This window comes from Pongo pygmaeus, chromosome 6 (genome assembly GCF_028885625.2).
Source record: "Pongo pygmaeus isolate AG05252 chromosome 6, NHGRI_mPonPyg2-v2.0_pri, whole genome shotgun sequence".
Classification (NCBI taxonomy): Eukaryota; Metazoa; Chordata; class Mammalia; order Primates; family Hominidae; genus Pongo; species Pongo pygmaeus.
The window spans coordinates 126904964-126922928 of record NC_072379.2 but is presented as its reverse complement, the minus strand read 5'-3'; the positions used below and the strand labels follow the sequence as shown (position 1 = coordinate 126922928).

The 17965-nt window shown below is 40.9% G+C and overlaps 1 protein-coding gene and 1 pseudogene across 2 annotated transcripts in view; one reads left to right on the top strand and one right to left on the bottom strand.

Annotated features, from left to right (window-relative positions):
* SND1 (staphylococcal nuclease and tudor domain containing 1) overlaps positions 1-17965 on the bottom strand; it is a 434013-nt gene that overhangs the window by 216786 nt on the left and 199262 nt on the right. The window lies entirely within an intron of this gene.
* LOC129040784 (CD2 antigen cytoplasmic tail-binding protein 2-like) lies at positions 5942-12568 on the top strand (annotated as a pseudogene).

The following is a 17965-nucleotide window of genomic DNA, read 5'->3' as shown; positions in this document are numbered from 1 at the left end:
TGGCCTATTATCAAGCTTATACTCGAAAAAGACAAGTAGCAGCAATATGTCAATAAAACCACTATGAACTGTTTCTTGAGTGGTTGGTATGAGCTTGACAATATACTAAGGACCGTAGGATATTATTGCACAGCAAGTATTAAAAAGGCAGATGGAGTTGGTGACTACTACAGTCCTCTCACCAAAAAATCATTACTGAAAGAATCTTGACTGTAATTTCTTCTTCATTTTATAGGTGGCTAAACTGAGACCCAGAGATAGTAAGTAGTATTTAGTGATGGACCTGGGCTAGAACTCAGGTCTCAAGTCATAAAACAGGCATCCTTCCACCATGACAGCCTGTCTCCTACATTCACACACAGATTAGAAGTCAACCAGAACAAACTATATAAGGAGTGACTTACATGGATCTCAAGGGCATTATGCTAAATTTAAAAAGCCCATCTTGCAGAATCACATATTATGATTCCATTTATGTAATGTTCATGAAATGACAAAACTATAGAGATGGAAAACAGTTGTCAGAGGGATGATGGGAAGGGAAAGGGGTAGAAGGGGTAGCACTAGGGAGACCTTTGTGATGACTGAATAATTTTCTGCCTTCATTGTGATGTATGTGAATTGACAGTTGATAAAATGGCATAGAACTACGCAAAGACACTGTATCAATGTAAACTTCCTGGTTTTGATATTGTATTATAATTATATGAGATCTAACCACTGGTAGAAACTGGGTGAAAGGTACATGAGATGGACCTCTCTCTATTACCCTTGCCACTTCAGTGAATCTATAATTATTTTTTTAAAAAAGTCAATGGGATTTTAACTTACTAAAAGGAGAGAAGAAAAGCATTAATGACTCTAAACTCCATTCTCACCTAGAATAATCAGAATAGTTCTCAACCAGAATAAATCTCTGAAGGTCAAAGTAGACAAAACTTGTCACCATCCCTCTACTCCAAACTCTGTAATGGCTCCTGTCTCACTCAAAGCAAAGGCCATGTACAGCCTACAGGTCTGCTGTCCCCATTCCCTCCTTCTCTAACCCCATGTCCCACCACCCCCACCTTTGCTCCCTCTGCTCCAACCCTAAAGCCTTCTTTGCTATCCAGGACACTTGACCATAAGACCTCTGTCTCTAGTGTTGCCTTTGCCTTCTGCCGCTTGCTTTTTCCCATCCTTCAGGTCCTTGCTCCTGACACCTTGCCACTGAGGCCTCCCTGACTCTTCCCTGGCTTCCCTACTAAAAAATTTCCCCCTCCTAACCCTGGAATACCTCCCTCAACTCTTTCATAGCTTTAGTTTTCTCTATAGCACTTTTCATCACCTATATATCTTTACTGTTTCTTTATCTGATTGCCCCCATTGGAATGTAAGTGCCGCACAAAATAGATCTCATATTCACTGATCTATCCCCAGTGCAAAGAGCTGGCGCCTGGCAACGTCATGTACTCAAGTCAGTAAATAAGCTGTTGACTAGAGATGGAGGAAAAAAAAAAAACCCCACAAACTAAAGTTAAAAAAATAAAACAACCATATAATGTTTGTGTGGCCTAAGAAAACAGGTACAATTTGGAGATTACATGCAAATGAGGTTGAGTTTTACTTACATTTGGAAACATGAGATTTTTAAATTCCAAGTCTGGCTTTAGTAAGATGAAACTTGAGAAAGACATTTACCTTTTAAGTCATACTTTCTGTTGTATCATACTAAGCAGACTAACTTGACCTGAAGGACCTCTAGGGTGGTAGACAAAGCTAATGCTCTAAATGATGCCACATAAGGCATCATCTGTGTTTCAGACCTTAGCCAAGCCTAGAAATAAAGACATACCCCATGGGGAGCCATGGAAAGGACACGAGCATTTGTTAACTCAAATACCCTCTATAAGGCAGAAAAGATATTACATACTGGAAATAAAATAGGTATTTGTCACCTAGTGCTGTATGTGCTATGAGTCTTTCTGTTGTTGGCAGTGTCTGGTTCTGTCACCCAGGCTGGAGTGCAGTAGTGCAATCACAGTTACCTGCAACCTCCACCTCCTGGGCTCAAGTGAGCCTCCCACCTCAGCCTCCTGAGTACCTGGGATTATAGGCGCATGCTGCTACACCTGGCTATTTTTTTTTTTTTTTAAGTACAGAAAGGGTTATACCATGTTGCCCAAGCTGAACCTGAACTCTTGGGCTCAAGTGATTCACCCACCTTGGTCTCTCAAAGTGCTGGGATTACAGGCGTGAGCCACCATGCCTGGCCTACTATGAGTCTTATTATAAGTAAGCACCAAGTGTTGGGGGAAGACACACACAAGATGCACAATTCAGATTTTAGACAGAGTACCTGCAGCAAAACTTTCCTGAGAAATGAAGCACTGAAGGATGAGTAAGAGCTAACCAGATGAAATGTATGTTCCAGGCAGACAGCAGACTAAGTTAAATAGTAATGCATTTAAGTTTGTTTGTTTTTTTTCTTTTTCTTTTTTTTTTTTTTTTTAAGGAATGGTGAATGAGAACAGGGGAATGTAAATATAAACATGGAGAGGTAGGGAGGGGCCAGGTCATGGCTCTGTATACTCCACTCCTAAGGCTATGGAATGATTCTAAAAATCAGATGTGTGTTTCAAAGACAGAATTAAAGCAGTAAGGTAGAAAATGGATTGGAGGGCAGTAAGACTAGAAATAGAGAGGCTAGTAAAAAGAACTGCTGAGTTATTCTACGCTGACAGCATAAACCAGGCAGTGAGGAGAGACAGGATAGGATGAACCTGATATACCAGTAGGTAATTACATACTGGGAGTGAGGAGGAGATAAAGATGACAACATGATCTCTAGACTAAAAGACCATGTAAATGGTGACACTGTCAAAAGATGCGATCATTTGAGTAAAGGAACGGCAGTTGAATGTAGGTGGGAAGCCTGCTAGAGACAGGGATAGGGAAGTCAGCAGCATCGCCATGAGATAACCCAGAGACTGAATAGTGGTAAGAAGAGGGACAATGACAGAAGCCTAGGAATCACAAATATTTAAGGAGCCCTCAAAGCAGACTGAGAAAAAGTTATCAGAGTTGTAAAAGGAAATCCACGAAAGTGTGGTATAATGAAAAGGCAGAAGAAAGCAAGATTTTAAAAGATAAGTATTAAATACTCCAGAGAGGTCAAGTAAAAGTAAAGACCGAGAAGTGTCCTTGAGGGAAGCATTGGTGAATGATGGGGAAGGTTCAAAGCTAGAAGGTAAAAGAATGAATAGCAAACGGGACAGAATTAAAATGTCTTTTAATTATTCTAATTAACTTGGCTATGAAGAGAAGGCAAGAAGAAAAGCAGATATAATAGGATAGAAGACTGAAGGACAATTAAAAATAACGTTAGTTAAAAAGAGAATAGCCAACAGCACAAAATCCCAAGGAGAACAAAAGAACTGGAATCCAGAGCATGTAGGCAGAACAATTAGTTTGGAAAGAAGGTGAAACTGTCTACGGAGATGGGAAGGCAGGAGGTAAGAAAGCAAGCATAATAAGGAAGGCAGACTGGAAGGTGAGAGAACAAGAAGTTAAAGGCATTTTCCTGATAACCCTATATTTACTCCATAAAGTAAGAGATGAGATTGCTGACATTGATAGGAAGAGATATAGTTAAGTAGCGGGGCTTGGTGGACAAAAGCGGTCAAAGTCTAAAATAGCCATGGCAGTGAAATAACACCATTAAAAGAGCATTTATGGAAAATTAATCCAGGAGTATTATGCAGCAAGATTTGAAGATGGGGAAAACCTGCAGGTACGAAATGCTTGGATCTGCCTTGTTGAGTGCATGGAGTGGAGGGATGGCAAGAATAGAAGGAAAGAACTGATAAGAGAATTCTTTAACATATAAATAACTAAATCACTACTTCCTAATGAAATCGCTTTCTCTCAATACCCCAAGGAACACCTAGGCAGCATCAAACATCTTTAATTATTTCAGCTCCTGGTGGGAATCAAAGCTATTATTGATGGGCAGCCCCTAGCTTTTAGATTTCCCAATCCAAAATGCTATATGCTTCTTGAACCATAGCTCATAATCCAACTTAGTAACTCATTAAATATGAATGACTATGCCTACTTAAAGCACATGTGGAATATTCCCTGTACAAGTGGTGATACATTTTAATGGTTGTCCAATCAACCTGGACAGCTCTTCAAAATGAGTTGTCTAGGTTCTTGGCTTCTCTTCAAGCTCAGTATGTCTGGCCAATATGAAAAGGAATAGAATCATTTGACAGGAGAAGACTCTAATTTGGTGAGTACCAAAAAAGTTGGGTCTAGCCCACTGCCTAGGTTGTATTTTAATAAACTACACAGGTGATTCTTGGGTACACTGGAGTTCGAAACCTTCATTTTAATCAGCATTAGAGTTAAGCATGTTGGCTATGAAATGAGAGTAAGATTATACAAATGGAAATGAAAAGCAGGTATGTGGTAAAAAAAAAAAAAAAGGAGAAATGAAAAGTTGATAATCATCAGCACACAAAGGGTAGATGAAGTTATGATTTAACAAAATACCACATAAAATACCACAGCCTGGGCAACATAGCAAGACCCTGTCTCTATTAAAAAAAAAAAAAAAACAATAAATAAATAAATTAGCTGGGCTTGATGGCATGCCTGTAGTCTCAGCTACTCGGGAAGCTGAAGTAGGAGGATCCAGGAGGTCAACGCTGCCATGAACCATGATTGTGTCACTGCATTCCAGCCTGAGTGATAGGGCAAGACCTTGTCTCAAAAATGAAACAAAACAGAACAAAACAAAACAAAACAAACAAAACCACAAAGGAGGAAAAAAAAAATCACAGAATCAAGACAGTCCCTTAGAGAATGTGAAGCCAAAGGACTTAATTAAATGTTTTTTGTTTGTTTAATCTTGTACCAAAGATAAGGTATGGCACTTAGAAAGAACACATCCAGTTCCTGCTTCTCATTTCATTTCTGGAGTTCATTTCCAAAGACGGACAAACAATGTTTTTGACATCTGTATGGCATCTTTCTTTGAAGAAAAACTGTATGATACAATAATGCTCTGAGCCACATTTCCTAACCTACTTCCAATCTTTATCTTCCTAAACAAACCTCAAATTCTTTATAGATAGAAGGACGGAGGTCCTGTAACTTAGTAAGGGCCATGGCCAAGCATATGTCAACTATAGATAATTTGAAGGAACCCAGCATAAGTGTAGATGCTCTCAGAGGGATACACTAATGTAATCATCAATAGTGTTTCTCTCTCAATGGAATTCCTGCCTGACTGCTGATCTGGGTGCAAGCTAATTTCCCCCATGGTGAATACTGCTGTTGAGATGCAGAACTCTCCACCATCTGTTACCCAGAATTAGCATAATGACAGATTATCTAATCCCTTACATTTAACAGATATAAATGGTGCTTCTATAACATGAGTTCACTCACATCCTCATTCAATATGGTCTACCCCCACCCTATAAAAATTGGTCCTCCCATTCTCCTGGTGATGGATCTGGTCTGGAGTTTACCTCCAATCTTGCCAAAGAATCCAGGTGCTTTGCCAATGAGAAGCTTTCCTAACCCATTTTATTCAGGAGTGGGAATGCAGCTGTTATTCCAGATGCATCTGAAAAGGGGCACGCTGAAAATAAAGAAAAACTGTCTCTAGTAGACCAGCAAAATCCATAGTGCAGGGAAGTGCCTTCAACTAGATCATATTAAAAACTTTGACAAGGTATACAAAGAAAAGGGTTAGTCAGTACTGAACTGGTGAGAAAGAAAAAAGGGAGAAAGACACCAGAAAGAAATCAGAAAATTAAACTGGCAGCAAAGTAATAAAATTCTAACAGGAAAGACTATGCTGTTTTACAGATTCAGAACTGTTCTAGATAGCAAGACTTAGGTAGCATTGAACAAAATACGAGAATCAGACACCCAGAAAAACAAGGACATGCTCACAGATTCAAATAACCAGGAGAAGAGCACCATCAGCAAGAAGTGGATGGATGGTTGCTGGTGTCACCAAACAGAAGTGGTGAACTGTTCTACCCCCAGTGACCAGTGTAGAGATAGCTCAATTGGAAGGAAGTGAGAAGCCATCAGATTGTATTGAAAACAATTTCCAAAACATGCCATTTCCTCATAAACTGAGCCTTTGATAGGGCTCAAGAGAAAAAGATGACAAGAAAACATGCTTGCATATAAAGAGCTACCTAATTTCCTGGGGTGGGGGGTGGGGGGTGGGGGAAGACTTAGAAAAATGGGAGAAGTTTCTTATTTATCCTAAATATCTAACTAATCACATAAAGTATTTATTTATAACATTTATACATCATCAAGTATGCATTTCAGAAAAGTTCTGCTCAAGCTGCACTCGGTATGGGTGTATTCAACACCAGAGTATACACCATCAATAGAGACACTTTTTGAGGTACTTTTCTCTCACTTTGAAATTTTATCATTTGTCTTATAAGTATACCGTATATTCCTATCTCCACAACATAACCTAGGACAGGGGCAGGCAAACTCTTCTCCAGTTTTTGGAGTTAAAAAGTTTTATGAGGACACCACACCCATTTGCTTGCACATCATCTATGGCTGCTTTACCGCTACAAAGGCAGAGCTGAATAGCTGCAAGGGAGACCATAGGACTCTCAAAGCTGAAAATATTTACTATCTGGCTCTTTGAAGAAAAGTTTGCCAACTTATACCTTAGAGCACTGCTCTTCAAGGTGAGCTTTAACAGGTTACTTTCCATGGTGCTTGTAATGAGGGGGTCATACTCACAGGAATAATTACTGTATTTGTGTAAAAAAAAGTTAGCTATTGTTTTACGATTATGCCAATATGACATTCATATAGCACTGGTTAATTCATATGTTCAAAACAAAGTAACTAAGGCAGCACACTGTTATATGACAGCCTCTGAGAAGACTCTAAGGATAAGGTGACTTCCTCTTTACTAAGCAATAATTTTTTTTGAGGGAAGAAAGAACATGGCATTTATTCAAGGTATATTAACACTCTGGCCATAAGACTCTATTGAAAATAAACTGGCACCTCGCTTCCATGGAACATTTGTAATGCTTCCATTAAGAGTAAGGAATGCAACCAACACTGTCTTCTCTGCTTTTAAGAGCAGCAGGAGATACAGAAAGAAGCTGTGTGGGATACTGGACTTGCTGTGCAGTGTTACCTCCTGAAAGTTTTGTGGGGAAAAAATGAATTAATACATTTAGATAGTGCCTGGCACACAGTAAGCATTATATATGTTGGCGGTCACTGCTGTTGTTATTAATTTTCATTATTATTAGCATTGGCCTAGTTATGTCACTCCTCCTGGACTCCGCTGCCTTGTTTGCAAAATGAGGGAGGTGGACTAGATAGTGCTATCGATGTCTTTCTACTAAAAAATTCGATGACTTTATTAGAAGAAAAAAAATCCAAAATATAGACATCAAGGGACATGTTCTCAAAGAAAGCATCTTTTAGGAAATAGTTGAAAAGGTGAAGCCTGACTTCACAAGTCCAGAGATCTAGGAGACGAAGCTGTCAGTGAAAATTCTTGCTTCAAATGCAACTGTGCTGGGAAGAGGTCACCCTGAGCTGATAAAGATATCGTGTTCACCTCTTCAGCAGCAGTGCACGGCCTGAGAGAGCACCCATCCATCCGCAACACTCTCAATCATACATGCCACCGCAGAGGCAAGATTCATGGCTTCGGCAGCAGCCCAGCGTTATCCAATATGCATGAAGTCAAAGTTTTCATCATTTCCAGTGGTCAAAGGCCAGTGAGTGTTAAATCCCAGAATACCAGGATTAATGAAGGAGTCATTAAAAACCCAGCATTAAATCACTTCTGTAGCCAATGCTGAGAGTGATGTCTATAATACATTACAAGGCTGATCTAAGAGAAACAAGTCCCAATTTAGAAATGAATTACCTGAAATTTTTTTAACTGGTTGGATGGCTATCACAGCAATTTTGTTATTACAGGGGAAAGAGAGAATGGGTAACTTATAAATTATGCTGCAAATGGGGAATTGTCCTAAGATCACAGGGCACCGGATTCCAGGGCAAAAAACCTCTTAGAGACATATTAAGGGGGAGAGGAGAGTCCTGGTAATCAAGTCAGAATTTCTTTTGTCCCCCAAAATATTCTAGTGGGTAGGGTGCTGTTAACACTTCATGCTTGGGAAATAAATTTGATTTAGAGAAGTTTCTGATTCTATTTCCACAGTCCTTGCCTTTAGCAGACTAGGAAAACTGAATGCATTCTTCAGCTCCTGCTTTTGAAGCTGCCATACATTAAAAAAGTGTACTTTCTAGAAAAAGACCTCTTAGGTAGTGAAATCAAAGCTAAACTGCAGAAGGTGAGGGGAATAATGTGGGGATTACCTTCTAATCCACAATGAATACTAATGTCTTATTGCTAGACATAGTCTATCAATGTGAAAAAGTCTTCAACAAATGTGTTAAAGGCGAAGCACAGTGAAAAACAAAAACCTGGCACAAGTGGACATGGCCATGCTCTGCCTATACACTCCATTCTTCCCTTGAGTTCCTGGATGTGAAAATCATGGCCTCCAGACTTCTACTTACTGTTTTAGGTTATAGCATGGAATGGTGCACTAATTAAAAAACAAATAAGGCCAGGAGCGGTGGCTCACGCCTGTAATCCCAGCACTTTGGGAGGCCAAGGCGGGTGGATCACCTAAGGTCAAGATCCCTAGCCTGGCCAACATGGCGAAACCCTGTCTCTACTAAAAAATATAAAAATTAGCTTGGTGTGGTGGTGGGCACCTGTAATCCCAGCTACTTGGGAGGCTGAGATAGGAGAATCACTTGAACCTGGGAGTCGGAGGTTGCAGTGAGCCAAGACAGCGCCACTGCATTCCAGCCTAGGCAACAGAGTGAGACTCTGTCCCAAAAAACAAAAAACAAAAACGAAACAAATGAATGACACCACGTAGATGGGCAAAGCGCATCCCTTCACAAGCAATGATTCTCAGCCACACTAAACACACAAACCTCAACAGTGCAAGGTGAGGTATAGAAAATAGTTCCAATTCAAAGGATCCAAACCAAAATGGAAATAGGCAGTCCTGATTCTCTCTTCTCTGCCAACTCATGATACAATGATTTACATCTCTCCCTGAAAAGCAACCTTGAAAGGTTATCTAAGACCAGGTGATATAATTCTTAAAATATTATGTTATAAACATGGATGATATTCAAGATATTTAACATATGGCACTGGCTAGTTTGTTATACCTGTGCTTACTGGCTGAATAAAAGCCCCTTTTAGAAAGGTGTGAAAGAAAACAGCTAGGGTCATAAATGGGGTTATATCTAGAAGCGCATCAACATAAAATAGCCAGTCTTCTCCAGCATATTAGTTTGGATTAAAGCCTGCCAAATAATTATACTTTGGTCATCAAAATACACATTATTAATTTCATATGCATAAGGCTATCCCCCAAAACAGAACACCATAAACTCTAGGGCTTCTTGGATATTTAATTTGGGGCTTCAGTCTTTATAAACCCGCCAACTGACATTAAGCCTGAAAAATGATTATACTTGAATTTATTTCATCACCCCAAATATTTATTACTTCGAGATACACAAATATTTATTACTTGGAGATACAGTTTTGGTTAGCTAGCAATAAGAGAGACAACAAAAGAGATTAACGCCTTTTACTGCCTAAGGATTCCTTCTAGGAGGGTGTTTTAAAACAACTAATAATAAACAGTCGCTAGCCAGATAAAATCGATGAATTTGAAAATCAGTTACAAATAGGGTTAAAAGGAACCTTACAAGTCCAAATTCACTACACCACCGTTCCCCTACACCACTGCTCTCTCAGATGAGCAATTCAACTAAGGTCACATCAGTGGCTAACGGCAATCAGGCCACTGAGCTAACTGGTGGAGATCACTAAGAATAACTATTTGGAAGTCTGATTACATTAATGAAGAACAAGCACCTTAAGCAGACTTTTGTAAATCCAGACTTCCAAGCAAACTAATCACTTAAAATCAAGAGCCTGGGAAGGAAGAGCTACAAAAGGGAAAATCTTCAACTAGACGTTACAGCCAACAGGAAACTTGTGGCTTCATTGCTACTGCTTGTCTCACTCATAAACATCCCCACCACTGAAATCCCCTCTACCAAGAACCTGAGAAGAGGTTTGAAGGAATTTTACATTACCAAGAAGACACACATTAAGGAAGCATAATGTTGACAGTACTGTTTATGCCACTTTCAAAAAAGGCCAGCTAAGGGCCCTAGGAAAAGAGGTTAACTGACTTGCAAGGTCACACTTTAACCTGGAGGCAGAGCTAGAAATAACCATCTCCCCATTGGCCCCTCCACTGCTCTGCCATCATGTACATCTTCCAAACAGAGATGGTATTGAAGAAATTAACAGAGCTGTAAAAGTGATCTGAGAACATAACCATCTGTAATGTCTTTCTTATTCCTCCTACTACCTGTATGTATGCTGCAGACCTAATCTGAGAGCAGAGAAGATTGTTGGTTTTGGCCCCTCCTGTTTCCTTTAGACGCCCTTTCTCAGTGGTTAACAATATTGGGTGCACATCAGAATCACCACTTAAAACACTAATGCCAGACCCCACACCAGACAAACAAAACAAGAACCTCTAAGGGTAAAGATTTACACTGATAAAACACCAAGCATCAGTACTTAGATTTTAATTTTGGGCATCACTATTTTTTGTAAGTGCTCCAGGTGATTCTATCAAGTTTTGTGAAAAACTACCCAGACAGAAAACTTCAGCTAATATTACTCTCCTCAAGAAATCAAGGGCCAAGAATGATGCAACACAACCTAAGGCCCCAGAATCATAAATGTGTCATATCACCTGGCCTTCCCAAAGAACAAGGCCCTGAGAATTCTGGGGAGGGAATAGAGCAAACTTTGGTATTATTTCAGGAACAGCAAACTCATTCCTATTGGTTCTATTTAGGTCACAGGAAGCCAACCAATCAGTTGTGGTAGCAACCAGAGAGAAGATTCCTCCTCTTTGTCTCTGCAGAATAGAACTGCCAACTGGCCATACTGTACTTCCTAGACAGCTGTGATGACAAGAGCCCCCTGCAAAACGTAGACATTATGTAGGGGTGGGGAAGGGTGGCTCTCTGTGTCTCTGGGAAATAAGGATAAATAAGCTAACTTGTGGCCATTATGACAAAACCAAGCCTACATACCCATATTATTGGCTTGACATTAAACATCACTTAACAACAAAACAAAACCAAAACCACCCACCCATGCAAACACATATCCCAAGACAGAAAATTACATAATGGCATCTGGAATGATCTGCTCTGACAGTGAAAGCAGAAACAGCCAAACCAACGAGGTCTAGAAAGGTCCAAAATGGAGAGAGGCAGCCCCAGAGAGTCATTTTCACATCCCCTATAGTTTATGTAAATGCAGGTATACATAAACAACGTTTTGTTTAGAGGAAGAAACTGAAGTAATAGTCTAGATTCTAGACGACTATCATTCTACTCAGAGAAATACCACGCCACTGCTAATTGGAAGTATAACTCTACGTTCTTCTACCAAATCTAATCATTCTAGATAAGAACAAATTTGTCAGAAGAAACTTGTTTTAGCACATGTTGCTTTTTAGGGTAGAAGGTCAAAATAAGTTTTATTTCATATTGGTCAGAAAGGAAAAAGACGTCCAGGAAGAGGAATTCCACTACCTGTCCATTATGGTTTACGGCCTACATACTAGCCAGCTGGCATCACAGGAGCAGGAGAGTGGTGTTTTTGTTCCCTAGAGTCCATTAGCAACTGGACCAAACCCAGTGTCAGTGTTGCTAAGGTCCAGATTGTGGCAGCTGCTTTAGATCTGCACTGCATAAACAAAGTACAGAACTTCTGCAGGTAAAAGCTCTAGAAATGAGACCCCACGCCAGGCCTCAGACTTGGAAGAGGAGGACAGCTTGGGCCAGACCCCAGTGAGTGCCCAAGCCCTCTTGGAGGGACTTTTGGAGCTCCTATTGCCTAGAGAGACAGTGGCTACGGCACTGAGGTGTCTGGGGGCCCGACGAGGAGGCAAAGGGAGCAGCAAGGGGCCTGGGTGACCCAGTTCCCCGCAGCGCCCGGACCGGCTCTCCGAATTGGCCGACCAGATGGTGGCCCAGGGAAACCTTGGCATGTACCAGGAAACAAGGGAACAGTTGGCCATGTGGCTGAAGGGTTTGGGGTGCCAGGCCCTAGGGACCCCACAATCCTACACCCCCACACTCCCTGGACATGTTTGCTGAGGAAGTGGCGGAGGGGGAACTGGTGACCCCAACCCCTACCCAGAGAGGAGAAGCAGAGTTGCCAGGAGATGGTCTGGTGGATGTGATGTGGGAATATAAGTGGGAGAACCCGGGGGATGCTGAGCTGCATGGGCCCTTCAACAGCACCCAGATGCAGATCTGGGTGAGTGAAGGCTACTTTCCTGATGGTGTTTATTGCTGGAAGCTGGACCCCCTTAGTGGTCAGTTCTACAACTCTAAACGCATTGACTTTGACCTCTACACCTGAGACTGCTGGGGACCTAGTTTGGTGGACCCTTCTTTCCTGAACTTTGTAGAGGAGGCCCAAGTGTCTCAGGCAGTGAGGAAGTTGGAGGCCATTTTTCAGTCAATTTCCCTTTCTCAATAAAAGCCTTTAGTTGTGGGGCCTTGGCTGTGCTGATGGCCAGAAGCGAGGAAACCTCTCCACAGCCCCTTTGGACTCGCCTTGGTCCCTGAGTGTTTGCTCTTATGAAAATCCCCTTGGAGGTGCCTGTCAGGGGTCCTGTGGCCTCCCTGCCTGGACTCTGTTTGCCAAGTAAACACCCCCAACTGTGCTATGAAAAAAAAAAGAAACCCCACTTACAAAACTAAGTGAAAACAAAAATACATTTTAAAAAAAGTGTTCTTTGGGAGGCCGAGGCGGGTGGATCACGAGGTCAGGAGATCGAGACCATCCTGGCTAACACGGTGAAATCCCGTCTCTGCTAAAAAAAAAAAAAAAAAAAAAAAAATTAGCCGGGTGCAGTGGCGGGTGCCTGTAGTCCCAGTTACTCAGGAGGCTGAGGTAGGAGAATGGTGTGAACCCGGGAGGCAGAGCTTGCAGTGAGCCGAGATAACGCCACTGCACTCTGGCCTGGGAGAAAGAGTGAGACTCCATCTCAAAAAAAAAAAAAGTGTTGACATTTTTCCTAAGCATTGGAAACCAGAATATTTTTTAACTTAACGATTCATAGTTCTAGTACAAGCAATAAATAAGACCAGCAAAAGTTTAAGGGCTTTGAAATTCTCTCCTTCTCTTTGGAAAGGAAGGGGTATTTTTGGTTCCTTGCTTTGAAAGACAGTAAGCCACTACAAAGACTCTGTGGTCAACCTTCACTCAATGATCTGATGTTTCCACAGCTGCAGAGGGTGCTAAGTGACACAAGAAGCAATATAAACATTTCAGAGGGAAATTTCTGAAAAAGTGGTGACAGGAATAAATGAATTGTTTAGTTGCTTCTTGGTGTAAAAAAAAGAAAAGGTGATTTTGTGGTCAATGCCAAAGTGATCCCTTTTTCATTGGGAAGGAAGAGGGATGGTATGAGAACTGTAATATAGTTCCCACTGCTACTGACCTAATGCGTGATGGCTTATAAACCACATTTTAAAAACAATAGATAAAGCAACAGTCTGCTGAATCCCAGTTTATATGTAAGCAGATATATTAGAAAGTCAGAAGACTCCATGTAAAAGCAACAATGGAAATCTGATAGAAGGCAGTCCACCTCCCTTTATGAAGCTAATGCTCTTAAACATCTCCCAATCCTACCATACATACTCACCTCCAAGATCGCAATATTTGCTAAATCCTTCCAAGTTCCTTTTGTTTCCCTGTTTAAAACACATTTTCACTAAAGGCAGAAAAATTAACTAAGGCATCACAGCAGGAAGGGCCATTCTAAAAGCTCCATGGACTACGGCTTTGAGTAAGCCTTTTCAGGTGGGGGTAGAGTAAAAATATTTCCGAAAACACTAATTTGGTAGCCCTGTGCCTTTTCATCACCTCAGATAAATATAAAGTAGATAGCTAGCTTACTAGTTAGAGCAAGCATACCCAGGGAAGTAGCTGGCTAGCACACCTCTTGATTTGAAAGGTATCCAATATACAGTTTTTATTAAAGAATAAATTGTGTGCCTACTAAATGGTAAATATGTGTTAAGCTTCCTGAAACATTAAGCATTACTCATGCATATCCATGACTTCTACCTGTATCCAAGTACTTATCAATCATTACTGTCTTAAGGAAACAGTATACATTCAATACTTAGGGGGAAAATGAATGCAATTCGCCATCATGAAAACTGAAAAAGTGATGTGAGGAGACTAATACAAACCAAAGTGCCTCCAATGGAACAATAAAATGCCCTAGTACCACAGAGTCCTCAACCATAATCCAATGAGGCATTTTGTTTTGTTTTGTAAATTAAACCTTGGGTAGCTACTACTTACTAAATTCATCCTTAAAAGAATCTGTTGGGTAGCAATAACATTAGTGGATGAGTTGGCCACAGGGAGTGTGATGAAGAAAAAGAGAACAGAATATAAAATCAAGTTTGAGCTTAAAGAAATAGCTGGACATGTGAGAGAGAAGTGGGAAAGAGGACAGAGAAAGATGGAAGAAACTATTAAGTTTTAAAATTAGGTCAATGGTGAGCAGCTCCCCTCTGGAGGGCTTAGGGCTCACTTAAGTATTTGATTGTTATGTCTTAGTCACTATGCTAAACATTTAAAATGCAGTATCACCTATAATCCTCACAATATCCTTATGAGGTATACCATTATCTCTAACCTACAGCTGGAAAAACAAAAAAACAAAAAAAAACTAAGGCCCATGATTACACAGTATCTAATAGTAGAGCTGAGTTTTTTACCTCAGACCTATTTACTTCCAAACTCTACATTTAAAAAAATACCCAGGCCAGTGCAGTGGCTCATGATATAATCCCAGCACTTTGGGAGGCCAAGGTGGGAGAATTGCTTGAGCCCAGGAGTTCGAGACCAGCCTGAGCAACATGGCTAAACCTCGGTCTCTACAAAAATCAGCCAGGCAGGGTGGCATTCAGCTGTGGTCCTAGCTACTTGGGAGGCTGAGGTGGGAGGATCACCTGAGCCCACAGAGATTGAGGCTGCAGTGAGCCATGATTGCACCACAGCACTCCAGCATGGCTGACAGAGTGAGACCCTGTCTCAAAAGAAAATTCCATGGAATCTTAATATCAACAATAGTTTGCCTTAGACTTCATCTCAACCTTATGCCAAGTGGTCCAAGTTTTTCTGCTTCTAAATTTTATATTCTTAAAAAAAAAAAAAAAGCACTCAGCACTCAAAAGAAGTACCCCCAAAATAGGAGCTATTATATTAGCAGGATGAAATAACAGGCAATTTCACCCTATTTTCTTTTGAAAATGTTACTATGATTTTTATTACTTTTTAAAAGATCACTCAGAACGAAAGGGAGCAAATCCCTTTTAAGCAGAATCACTACTGTGAGTTACAACTATAAAAACTCCATTCCTATTCCTCTTAACACTTAGTGCTGTGCTGACCACAGGAATTATAAAGAGAAGGGGGCTGAGAAATGGCATAGAAAAGACCCAGAAGTTATGCTTATTGGTAACCATGTCAAATGCCCCCTCTCCTTATCACATCAATGACACTATTCTAAATAAATAAATAAATAAATAAATAAATAAATGAATAAATAAATAATGCTTATTGGTAACCACGTCAAATGCCCCCTCTCCTTATCACATCAATGGCACTATTCTAAATAAATAAATAAATAAATAAATAAATAAATAAATAAATAAAGAGAATGCTAGTAGGAGGTCAGCAAGATCTACTGAGAACTTATGTCCAAACACCATCCTTTACAAGGTCCCCATGAAATAAGAGAAAGACAGATATGGAAAAGAATAAAGCCCTGGCTGGAGTGGTGGCTCACACCTGTAATCCCAGCACTTTGGGAGGCAAGGCAGGCAGATCACTTAAGGTCAGGAGTTCAAGACCAGCCTGGCCAACATGGCAAAACCCCATCTCTACTAAAAATGCAAAAATTAGCCAGGCGTGGTGGCGGGCGCCTGTAATCCCAGCTACTTGGGAGGCTGAACTCAGCAAGAGAATCGCTTGAACCTAGGAGGCAGAGGTTGCAGTGAGCTGAGATCACACCCCTGCACTCCAGCCTGGGCAACAGAGTGAGACTCTGTCTCAAAACAAAACAAAACAAAAAACAAACAAAGCCCTAATGATGCTAGAAAACAAGAACGTGTGTTAGCAGCACATCAGAAAGTTTGCAAACCCTGAAAGGCAGAAAGCAGATGGGGTCAGACTAGTGGAGAAATGGTAGCACAAATAGTAAGAAGTAAGAGCACTCCAAGGGCCTTTATCAATAAATACAAAGCACCACAGTGAGTAGGCTTTAGGGTCATCATCGCAGTAATTAATTAGAAATCACACTCAGAAGAGCATGGCCAGCCAGCCAAAATCTCCTCCACTTCCCTGTGATGCCCACAGAGTAGCTAGGAGCAAAGGTTTTGATACCTGGCAAAAGTACAGGTATAACTGGTATCATATATTTACCACAAAACTGCACAGAAAACCTTAAATAAAAAGGGCTTGTGAGAAAAATAGGGTTATGGGCAGATCACTTAAGTAAACCCTATGGAACTTCGAAGCCCAGGCACTAGTAAAAACAAGCCTAATAAAAATACAAGCCCAGTAAAATCTCTACCAGCACGGCAGCATTAAACCCTGGGCCCTCATGCCTTCTCCTCTTCTAGAGGAGGTGCTAGAGGACTTTGCTTCTAACAGAGACCATTCATTAACCCATTAACAGCAAATTCATTGCTGTTTTAATACTAAAGGATGTCTTCACAGCTCTTCCAATTACCCTTGTAGCTTGCTACCAAGCTTACCTGTAACGTGGTGGAAAGCATTAAAGTTCTCAAAGCCACAGAATAGTCACACTTACACTAAAGGAAGTTACTGTTGCAGATTTCTCAACATTAGATACTCAGATTTTTCTTTAAAAGTCTCTATCTATATACTACTAAAGCTGTCCCTTAATTCAACACGGGAAGAAGTTTAGATGGATGTGTGGCCACAGCACTTGAGACAGCTTCTGCAAAGCATATCCCAGTCAACCCCGAGCCCCCACTTGCAAAACAATCCTGGAAAACACATGAAAGCTCTCTATCAGAGAGCCTCTTTCCCTCGACAATTTCAGTGGGGTCTATAATTTGCTTGCTTCCTCTCTGCTGCAGGACCAGATACTTTCGGGCAGCCTTCAAGGAAGCCTGCCTCTGATACTACCTGCCTCCCTACTCGCTTTTGTGACGAAGCTGTCCAAGAGAATTAGACCTACGTAACTGCAGAGAAACGCCATGCCTACCCCAAATAGTAAAGTTGTTCCTTCATAAATGCAGATGAAAGTTTACAAATATTTAAGGATTTATCAAAGAAAAGGAACAAAATAAAGACAACATTTAATCTAAGAGGAAACAGATAATTCAAACAACAGAAGAGGGTGTTATTTCATTTTTTTTTTTTTTTTTTTTTTTTTTTTTTTTGAGACCAAGTCTCGCTCTGTCGCCCAGGCTAGAATGCAGCGGCGTGTTCTCAGCTCACTGCAACCTCCGCCTCCTAGGTTTGAGTGATTATACTGCCTCAACCTCTCGAGCAGCTGGGACTATAGGCGTGCGCCACCACACCCAGCTAATTTTTGTATTTTTTAGTAGAGATGAAGTTTCACCATGTTGGGCAGGCTGGTCTTGAACTCCTGACCTCAGGTGATGCGCCCGCCTCAGCCTCCCAAAGTGCTCGGATTACAGGCGTGAGCCACTGCACCCAGCTTTCTTTTTCTTTTTCTCTTTTCTTTTTTTTTTT